At 35.5% G+C, this 12,707-nt stretch overlaps 1 protein-coding gene across 4 annotated transcripts in view; it reads left to right on the forward strand.

Annotated features, from left to right (window-relative positions):
* The window catches only part of RNF19A (ring finger protein 19A, RBR E3 ubiquitin protein ligase), a 52,898-nt gene that overhangs the window by 5,826 nt on the left and 34,365 nt on the right, over positions 1-12,707 (forward strand). For 2 of the 4 annotated variants that reach the window (XM_041768657.1, XM_041768654.1), the window contains exons 2-3: positions 3,052-3,249; positions 7,811-7,897. The exons of 1 other annotated variant lie outside the window; for it this stretch is intronic. The gene's annotated coding sequence lies outside the window, so the exon portion shown is untranslated. The remainder of the gene's footprint in view (positions 1-3,051; positions 3,250-7,810; positions 7,898-12,707) is intronic. One more of the 4 variants, XM_041768656.1, reaches the window with a different exon arrangement.

Here is a 12,707-nt window from a genome sequence, read left to right on the forward strand (position 1 = left end):
CTTTAGTGTCTCACCATTGTCCTACAAAAGAATCCATACTAAGTCAGTTGATCTATTTAGTAAATACATTAAAAAAACATCGATAGTTTTGCCCCCATGACTTTTCCTATGCCTTTGTCTCTGCCTGGAATACTCTTTTCCACTTTCTCTCTTTATCTAAGGTCCTCTCTTCTTTCAAGACCTGACTCCTGTCTTATCTCCACAAATCATTCCAGGTTGGCGATTATAAATAAAGTGCTAAAAATTTTTCTAAGTGAGATATTAACAAGTTCCAGACATTAGGATGGGAACGTATATTTTGAGGGCCACTATTCAACCTACTACATGATTCCAGAAAGTTTTGATAAGAACATTAGTAAAGTGTATTATGTTTATGTAAAAAGCCAAAGGATATTATTCATCCATAATAAGGTTCTTAATTTTTTTTTTTTTTAATTAAAGGGTGTTCCTTGCTATAGGGAGACGTCTTTTTGATTTGGCTATATTTGACTATGTTTAACTATTTATCAGGTAACCATTACCATGCTTGATTTGGATGAAAGAATTAGTCATTGTGGTATACATAATGTATCTTGTGATGATAGGCTTTTCTAAATGGTTGTTTTATTTTCTGCCTTCACACCCACTTATCAGTCCACAATTTTACAAATGCCTATTTAAGAAGTGTTGGTTGCTCATAAACAGAAATTGAAGGGTAGATTAGTTCACGCACTATTTATGTAGGTCAGAGATTTAAAATCTGGTGCTGCAATGGAACTAGTCACTTTTCCAGACATTTTATATTACAAGAGCCTTTTGTATTGATTTCTTTTCATTGTAACTGATTCCAATGTGTGAGGTAACAGGACTTTCCTATGCAGTAGTCTCACGGGAACTTTTGTTTTTATACTTAGACTTATTATGACAAGTTACTAATAATGAAAAAAATTTCTTCTGTAACAATCTTGTCTGAGTTGTTCAGAGTGTTTCAAGACATACTTTAGTACTAATCCAATGAAACATTTATTTTATGGGCAGAGAAAAAGAGTGAAGCACAGTCATTCTGGGAGAATTGTAAAGCCAAGAGGTCTTATATCCTGACTTTCAGTTCAGCTTAGCAATTCCGGTTCAGTGACATATGTGCTTCTGTATTTGGTCTCAAAAGACATGTCAATCAGTTAGGAGAAGACTATCGGAAAGGCAAAGATTATACTTATTCCACTGGATTTACTAAAACAAAAGAGTATACTAACATTTTAGAGAATTTGGAGCTATTTTGAAAACAAAAATTATTTATCTCAGAAAAATCTTAATTATCCACTTTTAACCCTAGGGTATGCTATATATTAAAACTATGCAGTATATTTAAATTGTTGTCTTTTAGAACTAATGGACTTTTTTTTTTTAATTTTTATTTATTTATGATAGTCACAGAGAGAGAGAGAGAGAGAGGCAGAGACATAGGCAGAGGGAGAAGCAGGCTCCATGCACCGGGAGCCCGACGTGGGATTCGATCCTGGGTCTCCAGGATCGCGCCCTGGGCCAAAGGCAGGCACTAAACCGCTGCGCCACCCAGGGATCCCTGGACTTTTGACATTACCTGGTTACTTTCAGATGAGGAAATTGAAATTCGAAAAAGTAGGCAGACCTGGCTAAGTTTTCAGACAAGGTTAGAATTTCCCTTCTATTACTCTGTAGCAATGAGTATTTTAACCAGTTCAAAACTCTTTTGACAACTAGATCTTTTTTTTTTAATAACCTATTTTAAAACTTTCTTTTTTTTAACTTTTTAATGCCTCCAAGCATTCCATCATGCCTGGCATTTTTAGTGTTTCTGGGCACTTCGTCCTGCCCAGGATATCCTAACTATTTCCTATTGGTTTGCCCTTCTGAACAAAGAGGGTCTGAAATAAGCCAGCTAAAATGTTTTAATTTTTTTTTATTGGAAAAATAGAATGAATAGTACTTTCTCCTTGTGCAACAGCTTGCTTTTTTTAATCGATTAATTAATATTATTTGTAATGAGTATTATTAAAACCACAAAGTACTATTCCATTCTACCTCCTAAACAAGAATAGGCTTCAATAGGTAAATGTGGCAGGTGTATGTTTGTGAAGCTGTTTAAGAACTCTCTTTGGAGAGGCTTTGTGGAATGTGGGAACAGTTTACTCTGAACTTTCAGTTTCTTTTTCTGGGAAATTGTAGAAACTAATTAAAGGACAGAGCTTAAAGTAGCATAGTTGAGTCTTTCTAAAAAACTTGCTGAAAACTGAAACTTGTGTATGCTAATAATCTGTTTGAATTACCCCCATTTATAAGTAGTTGAATCAAAATTATCTAATTTTTAATATTAGAACACTGAGGTAGGTTTGTAGCTGTATAAACATGAGACTAAAAACATTATTTATATTTACCTTAAAGAAATTAATGTACTGTAATGATGCATTCCAAACTTCCAAATGGCTAACTTTTCTGATTACATTAGATGAGCCCTTTCTGAGCCAGCAGTTTATTTTTAACCTTAAAGTGTGACATTCCAAATTTTATTCTGTAGGTGGTTTAGTTACATTTGTGCCATCTAGATATTTATAATAGTTTGGCTAATATTTGTTAAGTGGTTAATATGTACCATAGCCTATGCTGCATTTTTTTGTATATGTTATTTCACTTAATCCTAATAATCTTGTGGACTGTAGATATTATCATTACTCCTATTTTATAGTTGAAGAAACTGTCTTAGTAATTTAACCCAATTATCACACAGCTAGACAATAAGTATTAGAGGCTGAACTTGAACTCGGACTGTGACTCCAAAGTCCATACTTTACTCTCTGGATAAAAAGTTGCTGTCATTACCCCACATTTGTGTAGTATTTAAAAATCCCTGCCACCTCCACCCCAGGTATTCTAAATTTTTATTTCATTTCCCCCCACTGAGGTAGCTTAAGATAGTTGTTTCTGAAACAACCCCAAAATCTCAAGAGCGCAATAAAAGTTTATTGCCCACTCACACAAAGAACCATGTGGATGACTCAACTCCGGTATGCACATTTCTTCTGTTTTGTAACTCAGCTGCCCCTATGGCCTGCTTGGAGTTACCACTAGGATTACTACATTCATCAAGCCAGTGACGGATGATTTAGGGACCAGTTCTGGAAGGGGCATACATCATTGCATTGGTCAGGACAAGACACATGACTACTGTAGCAGCAAGTGGAATGGAAAATGTGGTCCTCCTATGTGCTTGGGAGGAAAATGAAAATGAAACAGGTAAGTATATATTATCTTCTCTGCCACAGTTATGTTTTTCCCTGTTTTACAGATGATACAAACGGGTTGTTACTGAACCAAAGCCACAAAACCACTTGATAGCAATAAATAGAACCCAGATTTCCGTAGAGCTGCATATAATATGCTCATGTTTCTGAAGAGACATTCAAATAATTTAAAGGCATTTAGATTGTATTTCTAGCATCATTGCTAATTCTTTCTCAGTGGACCTCAAATATTTTACCTCTTTGTCCATTACATTTTAAATAGAGATAGTCATTGACTTTTTGAAGAATGATAAAAACATTTTCCAGTGGTAATTGCCATTTTAGGTGAAGATGACATAATAGCATTAAAAATATCTTCAATATACATCTTTATAATCAGTTGTCCTGTGCATATATAATATTGATTACCTTTATTTGTATTATTTTATTTTTTAAATGTGATTATTTTAGGCCATATACATACCTCATGTTTATTCTTGCATTATGAACCTGAGACATTTGTTTTAGGGATGAAAGTGATTTTTTAACCTTCCCCCAAACTTAACTCTTTGGGAAAGAACTGTAACTTCAAATCTTAATGGGGGATATAAGTGTGTTTTAACTGAGCTACCAATTAACACAGATACAAATAAAATACTAATATAAATTACTGAGGGCAGAAAATTTACAGAAACTGATGTTAACTTTTACTGGCAAATTATATTCCAATATCTCAGCAGTAGCTGTTAACCTTGTGTTATACTTTAGACTCCTTGGAGAATCTCTTGAAAGCTATGGATTCTGTCCCTAGAACACTTATTCATGATTTAGGATACCATTTTAGAGATTTTTGTGGATTTCTTTGAAGTCTATCCATGTATTAGCTGTTATTTTTAAGCATTTTTATGCTACTCCAAAAATTTATTACTGTGGCTATTATATTTTTAACAGATTGTGTAGGGGATCTCTGGGTGGCTCAGCGGTTTGGCGCCTGCCTTTGGTCCAGGGTGCAATCCTGGAGTCCTGGGATTGGGTCCCACGTTGGGCTCCTGGTGTATGGAGCCTGCTTCTCCCTCCTCCTGTGTCTCTGCCTCTCTCTATCTCTCTCTGTGTCTATCACAAATAAATAAATAAATAAATCTTAAAAAAAAAAAAAATATTTACTAGTTCAGAGTTTTTATGAGAGAGTCTGTCTTACTATCATTTGGACAGTAAGAATTATGCCCAGAGCCTGCACTGCTATGATAGCTAAATTTGGCAGCTATATTGGGGGATAGATTTATTGAAGAAAATATAGTATTTTCAGATTTGAGGTTGGCAAAATGAATTATATAACTTAAAAACTTTAAACATTTAAATAATCTTTTCAATAATACCAAACCTTATTATAATAAACTTCAGTGATTTATCTCTGTTTAGAGAAAGCCATATATGAAAATCCAAAAAAATTAAATGCCTCAGACTTCTCTTAATGAGATAATTCACGTTTACAAAAGCTCTATTTACTTTGGGCCAAAATTAGCTTATGTATGGACACATCATTTTTACTACATCACTTTTAGTTGTGGCCTGATGAAAAGATGGTTTATGATAATTCTAGTTTTTAGTAGTCAGTTACTACATTAAATTGTATCTAGCCGTACTTAAATTTGATAGGCTATTGTTTGCAACTCTCTGTATAGGAGATAGCATGGAAAGATATTTCTTTTCTCACTGCCTTGGGAACTTTTTTTTTTTTAAGATTTTTATTTCTTTATTTATCAGAGAGCGCACACACGCACAAGCAGGGAGAGGTGCACGCACAAGCAGGGAGAGGGAGAAGCAGGCTCCCTGCTGAGCAAGGAGCCTAATGTGGGGTTTGATCCCAGGACCCTGGGATCATGACCTGAGCGGAGGACAACGCTTAACCACTTGAGCCACCCACGTGTCCCGGAAATCTTTATTTAATATTGGAGGAAGTGCAGAGCTAAATTTACCCCATTGTTTATTTACCAGTATTGATTCCTAAAGTTATGCACAGTGACCCAAATGAATGTTCTCTATACAAGATTGTTTGGTCAGATAACCAGTGATTCCTTTTTGTATAACTTAAATTGTCAGCTATTCATGGTGTCAGAAAACCATTCTTAACAATGAAAAACAGTTGCCATCAAGGGTATATATAGTCTTTTAAAAAGAAAGCTTTATTTTGGGGCAGCGCAGGTGACTCAGTGGTTTAGCACCGCCTTCGGCCCCGGGCATGATCCTGGAGACCCGGATCGAGTCCCACATTGATAAAAATAAAGCTTTATTTATTTTTTTTTAAGATTTTATTTTATTTATTCATGAGAGTCACAGAGAGAGAGGCAGAGACGTAGGCAGAGAGAAAAGCAGGCTCCATGCAGGGAGCCTGATGTGGGACCCAATCCTGGGACTCCAGGATCAAGCCCTGAGCCGGAGGCAGGCGCTAAACCTCTGAGCCACCCAGGGATCCCCCTTTATTTTATTTTTAAAGATTTTATTTATTTATTCAAGAGACACAGAGAGAGGCAGAGACATCGGCAGAGAGAGAAACAGGCTCAATGTAGGGAGCCTAATATGGGACTTGATCCTGGAACCCCAGGATCATGCCTGAGGCCAAAGGCAGGCACTCAGCCACTGAGGCACCCAGGTGTGCCTAAAAAGAAAGCTTTAAAATGGATTTTGATTAGTATTCGTTTAGATTATGGAACTACCATATATACCCAAATATGAAATTAATTTTTCTTTAAAAATTATGCTTATGAAGAAAAGGGCATCATGTTATTATAATTTAAGTCCTTGCAAAGTCACCCATATCGTTCTTTGGAAAGACATGGTCTAAAATGTCTTTGTTCAGTTTTTTAGATGTACTAGAATGAAGATTCCACAGAATAGGAGCCTTGCCTATTTCTTTTTTGGTACTATGTATCTACCACCTAGTAGAATATCTGGCACCTGATACACATTGGTTATATTTATTGAAAGACTAAATGAATTAATACTTATACAAGTTACCTTATAGTAAAAGACAAAAAGTTTAGCATATTTAGTTATTCCTAGAAGCCATTACAGTTCCAAATATTGGGTAATGCAAAAATACCTTTTAACGATCAGTTTTTAAAAGCAGTACAGTAACTCTATTTTAGAGATAATGTATACTTTATGTTAGGCTAAGCTTTCCTATGACAACATCACATGCAGATTCAAGAATACTATATCTCAGAACTTAGTTGAAGATATCCTTTTGAAAACTGCCAGGTGTTTAAAAAAATTTTTTTATACAGCTTTCCTCTTGAGGAAAAGTCGATGCAGCACAAGGCAACTGGAAAGCAGGCAGAAAACCAGGGTCTTACTGGTTTGAGTTGTCAAGGAGTAGAGTTTGGGAGTGAGAATGGCTGGAAATTGATAAATTCCAGAAAGGAGGGAGTTACAGGATGATAGCCTTAAAATCTATGAAAAAACTCCCCATCCTCTCCCAAAATACCTAGATGACCCTTGAATTGTTGATGGAAGATACCGTAATAGCTGTAAGACTGAAGATGCTAACTACAAATGTTACAGGTATCTTTAGCAAGGGGAGACAGAATTTGGTTTTTGATTCCTGCCAAATTAAAGGGGCTTAGTAAACAATTGGTTCTTCAAGACTCATTCTAAAAAAGTGTAACCAGGCCTCCAGAAGTCCAACTTAATTAGCCATTGATTTAACTGCCTGATATAATGCAAATCCTCACTCTTCTGGAGATAAGAGACTCTGAAAGTCTCTACAACATATATCATGCACGATATCCATTATAATAAGCAGTTACTAGAATCAGGAAAATATGACCTAATGTCAACACCATCTCCCTCAAATGGTAGCAAGCCCTAATATTAGCAGAATTCACAGACTTTAAAGCAACTATAATATTTTCAATGACTTAAAGGAAGAAGCATGATAATGACTCAACAAATGGATAATCTCAGTGGAGAAGTGGAAACTATAAAAAAGGATAGACATTCTAGAACTAAAAAGTCCAATATCTGAAGTGAAAATTTCACTGACTGGATTTAACAGATTGGGGATGATAGAGGTAGAAGTTGGTGAACTTGAAGACCAATAAAAATTTGTCAGTCTAAAGAATGGAGAAGAAGCTTTACAAAAAATGAACAGAGCCAATGGGAACAGTATTGAACTAACATATGAATGGAGAGATGAAACGGTAAAAAATATTTGACGAAGTAATTGCTAGAAAATTTACTTATACGATTTAAATAAATTTCAAATCCAAGAAGTTAAGTGAATCCCAAGCAGGATAAATATAAGGAAAACCACATCTAGGCACATCTTAAACTGCTGAACATCAAAGGTAGAAAGCAAAAATGGAATGCAGCCAAAGGGGAAAAAAAAGACTCACAATGCAGAGGAATTAAAATATCAATGAAGGATGACTTATCAGAAATGATGGAGGTTAGGAAACAATAGAATGACCTATTTAAAGTTCCAAAAGGATAAAGCTGTCAACCTGGAATTTTAAATTCAGAAATATCCATAAAACATGAAGGTAATAAAAATGTTTTATCTGAACATTTTTCAGATAAAAATTAGAGAATTCATTGCAAGGAGACCTGCATACCAAGAAATGCTATAGGACACTCTTCAGACTGAAGAGAAACGACCTCAGGTGAAATTTGGATCCTGGATTAAGAAGGAATGAATACCAAAATGGTAGATGTATTGATAAATAGATTTCGTCCTCTGAAAAGATTTTGTAAGCATTAAAAAAAGAATTTACAGAAGAGCTTGGTAGATGGGGCTAAATACAAATTTTCACCCTCTTCAAAATATTACAAAATTAGAGAGCAAATGTTAGTAAGTAAATATTGAATGTTTAAAATCAAAGAGGAACATTAATGTTCTGGTGTGAAAATGGACCAAAAATATGAACAGATAAATAATTGAAGAAATAAAGACAGTGTGAACAAATGTTTGATTTATTTACTAATCAAATAAATGGAAATTGAAGTACTTACTGTTTTTTGCCACTCTGAAAAAGCTATTGAAATAATGTAGAATGTTGGTAAAGAATTCAGGGAAATAAGCACCTTTCTGACTGGTGGGAGTACAAATTGAAACAAAACGGTTTGGTAGTTTATTTCAAGAGTTTATTTTAGAAGTCCGTACCATCTAGATAGTAAGAATTCATACACCAAAATGTAGCTTATTTAAATAGAGATTGTGGGTGAAAAAGAGATCATTATTCAACAACTGGTGTTGAGGTAACTGACTAGCTATTTAGATAACATCAAATTTTGATCTCACCTATTCCTAACATTAAAATGAATTGAAATGGATGAAAGATTTAAGCAAAAAGATAAACTATAGAAGTAACAGAAAACATTAAGAGAATTTTTAAAATATACTCTTGGAGTAAGCAATATTCTTCCAAGACAGGTATAGAGCCCAAGACTCATAAAGAGAAAGATAAGTGATTTTGAACTCATTAAGAAAATTTGAAATACCTGTATTGGAAAATTGCCATACAATCAAGTACAATTTTTTAAAGTTTTGACACATAAAAGCAAGTGTTCTTTATATATAAGTAAGTTTACACATCAGTAAGGAATATACCAACAGTGGGATATGAGCATGTGGTTAGGCCACAGAAAGTGAAATACAAATGACTTGTAAACATGTGAGAAATACTAAAAATATCTTTGCCACCAAAGCAAATATCCCTCTTTGTCTCCTGGTCTCACATATAATACCAAATATATAGCTATTTAAATTAAAAAGTTTTTTATTCCTTATTTTCTCCCAACTTTACAACCTAAATATATATTGCTACGAAGAAGCTTAATAGCCTGTTATGCTTTTTAATACAGAATACAATATTTAAAATAGAAAGTTTTGTTTATCTTCTTTCTTGACTCTTCCCCTTGAATGTAAGATAGCTCAGGCTTCACTAGCAACCAAAATTAGTGAGCACTAGATGGGGCTCTTGTTTATTTCCTCCTCACTTAAAAACAAACAAACAAAAAATGACTTTGTACTTGACTGTTCTTTTCAACAACGCTAGTCATGTTGTTCCGTGCTACTTTTATTACATGCAAGTTTTTAGAGATGCTGAACATCTGGGTGTCAGACATTGAAAAGAAAAAAATTGAAATTAGAAGTTGTAGATACTTTTTGCTCTTATACTTAATCTTTAGACCATCAACACAAAATCATTGGATTTTCTCTATATTTTAACCTTCTGAGAAGTAACAGAAGACGCCTAATTTTAGCTGAATAACAGAGGCAAAAACAGATCAAGAGTATAATGGAATTTTCTCTTGGGAAGTGATTGTCTGTAAACTTTTTTTGCCCAGCCTTCTGCATTTCCAGAATACTCTCTCATTCATTTTAAATCATTTAGCATGTGGGTGACAGTTGGGTGCTATTGAAGTGTTTGTGGTTAGGAGATGTTTACAATTGGGAGAAATCTTAAATCTATAGTTCTTGAGGTGACATGGTGTCAGGATACTTAACATGTTTTTTTTCTCCTCTAGCACTCCTGGGATAAAGGTTCTTATCTTTTCACAGTGTAAAAAGCTGAATATAGTAAGATTGTATTCCTTAATAAGGATTGTACAGTGATAGCAAACCAAAAGTAAAAATATAAACAGAATCCTCTCAGTTCCTCATTTTCACTTATGTGTGTTCTACATCATAATTTAACCAGAGTTTATTGGGAATCTGCTATAAATTACACATTGTTAGGCACCTGGATACAAAGTTTGTCTTATATTTCATCTCAGCTAACATTTAATATAGTGCTGTTTTGTTAGGTATTTAGCACATGTCAGCTTCACTTTGTTCCCCTAATATCTGTCTGAATAGTATGGTACGGTATCATCCATATTTTGTAGTTAGAGATCACAGACTCAGTGATATTCTTTATACAGGGATTTTGTAACTTAATGTAGCTAAACCAGGTCTTGACTCCCAAATTCTCCTCTTTTTTTTTACATCCAGTATTGGATTTCTTTTTTTATTTGCCCCTTCAGATCCTCTCTTAACCCTTCTCTGCCTTGCTCTGAGCCCCAGAGGTAGTTGACTTGAACTGCCTCATTTGGTCTCCTTTGTTGGACTTAAGCAGTGTGAGGCATTGGCAGGGTATTGGAGAGCGACAGAGAGAAGCTGGATGTTATTCTTCTAGTTGCTATTGCACAGCTTCTCTTCAGTAATTGCTCCCTCCTGCCCCTTCATTCCAAAGGGTGGCAGTGGGTTCCTGAGTACTTTGCCATTCCTGTTTGGTTCCTTTAACCCTGCCCACACTTTTTAAAATGTGCTCCTCAGTTACCTCTTTGAGAATACTTTGGTTTTTGCCAGGACCCTGACTGACACACCACTTTTCTTAAACAATAGATATAGTACTATTTGTATGGATTTGAGCCTTCTGACTGTTCTTGTCTATCCTGTGTTTATAAATTGAGTGTTTAAAATCTGGTACATATTTTCATTTAAAACAGTATTGTAATTGTTGATCAGATGCTTCAGCTAGAATGCTCAATTTCTGTAATTTTTACAAAGTATTAAAAATAGTGTGTCAAATTAGATGTATTTAATGAGTCAGCACAAAGTTACCAGTACTTTTACTAAATTTTTAGTCTACAAAGTTTTGACACATATTAGTAGAAATACCTTTGTTTTTGGCCATTCCTATTTCATAATTCCTTAAATATTCTCAAGAGGTAGAAAAAAGTAGGGGCACCTCAGTTAAGCAAGCATCCAACTCTTGATCTCAGCTCAGGTCATGATGTCAAGGTTGTGAGATTGAGCCCCGTGGCTGGTACTGCACTGGGTGTGAAGGCTGCTTTAAGATTCTCTTTCTCTCTCTCTTCCCCCTTTCCTTCCCCTCCTCCCCCCAAAAAAGGTAGAAAAAGGTAAGAACCAAGAGATCTTGATATTAAGGGATATGAACACTGAACTGAAGGTTAACACTGAAGGTTAGATGAGCAGATGTGAGTCTGTCCTTCTCAATACCAGACTTAAGTGCTGTTCTTGAAGTCCATTGAAGGTCAGGAATTGGGCTCCTTTGCCAGCAATAAAACTAATTTCCCTAACCATTTTCTTTAGGGGCATGAGTGTGTAGCAGCAATTTGCAGTCTTGGTTACTTGTTGGAGTTACGCTAGACTGAGAAAGAGGGAAAGGAGAGACCTTTCTCATAGCTTAATTAACAAGTGACTGGAATACGTTGTGACATTGGTGTGACAATGATTATAATTGTAGATACTTAGTTGAAAATACATACTTTAGGATCTGTTTGTGTTTTATTTTCTTTTCAGTAACTAAACTCTTCTAGTATCTCTGATTACATCCCTGCTTTTATTTTGGGCATTCCCACTAAACTAATGACCATAACATTATGGAGCCCAACCCTCATTACTTTATATTATCAATGCATTACATACAGCCTGACAAATCCTTGTGCTAGGACATCAGTTTATTTTTTATTTTTTTTAATAATAAATTTATTTTTTATTGGTGTTCAATTGCCAACATACAGAATAACACCCAGTGCTCATCCCGTGAAGTGCCCCCCTCAGTGCCCGTCACCCATTCACCCCCACCCCCCGCCCTCCTCCCCTTCCACCACCCCTAGTTCATTTCCCAGAGTTAGGAGTCTTTATGTTCTGTCTCCCTTTCTGATATTTCCTACCCATTTCTTCTCCCTTCCCTTCTATTCTTATATTCCCCAAATGAATGAGAACATACAATGTTTGTCCTTCTCCAATTGACTCATTTCACTCAGCATGATACCCTCCAGTTCCATCCACGTTGAAGCAAATGGTGGGTATTTGTCGTTTCTAATGGCTGAGTAATATTCCATTTTATACATAAACCACATCTTCTTTATCCATTCATCTTTCTATGGACACTAAGGTTCCTTCCACAGTTTGGCTATTGTGGACATTGCTGATAGAAACATCGGGGTGCAGGTGTCCCAGCGTTTCATTGCATCTGTATCTTTGGGGTAAATCCCCAACAGTGCAATTGCTGGGTCGTAGGGCAGGTCTATTTTTAACTCTTTGAGGAACCTCCACACAGTTTTCCAGAGTGGCTGCACCAGTTCACATTCCCACCAACAGTGTAAGAGGGTTCCCTTTTCTCTGCATCCTCTCCAGCATTTGTGGTTTCCTGCCTTGTTAATTTTCCCCATTCTCACTGGTGTGAGGTGGTATCTCATTGTGGTTTTGATGTGTATTTCCCTGATGGCAAGTGATGCAGAGCATTTTCTCATGTGCGTGTTGGCCATGTCTATGTCTTCCTCTGTGAGATTTCTCTTCATGTCTTTTGCCCATTTCATGATGGGATTGTTTGTTTCTATGATGTTGAGTTTAATAAGTTCTTTATAGATCTTGGAAACTAGCCCTTTATCTGATACGTCATTTGCAAATATCTTCTCCCATTCTGTAGGTTGTCTTTGAGTTTTGTTGACTGTATCCTT

This window comes from Vulpes lagopus, chromosome 9, assembly GCF_018345385.1.
Source record: "Vulpes lagopus strain Blue_001 chromosome 9, ASM1834538v1, whole genome shotgun sequence".
Taxonomy (NCBI): Eukaryota; Metazoa; Chordata; class Mammalia; order Carnivora; family Canidae; genus Vulpes; species Vulpes lagopus.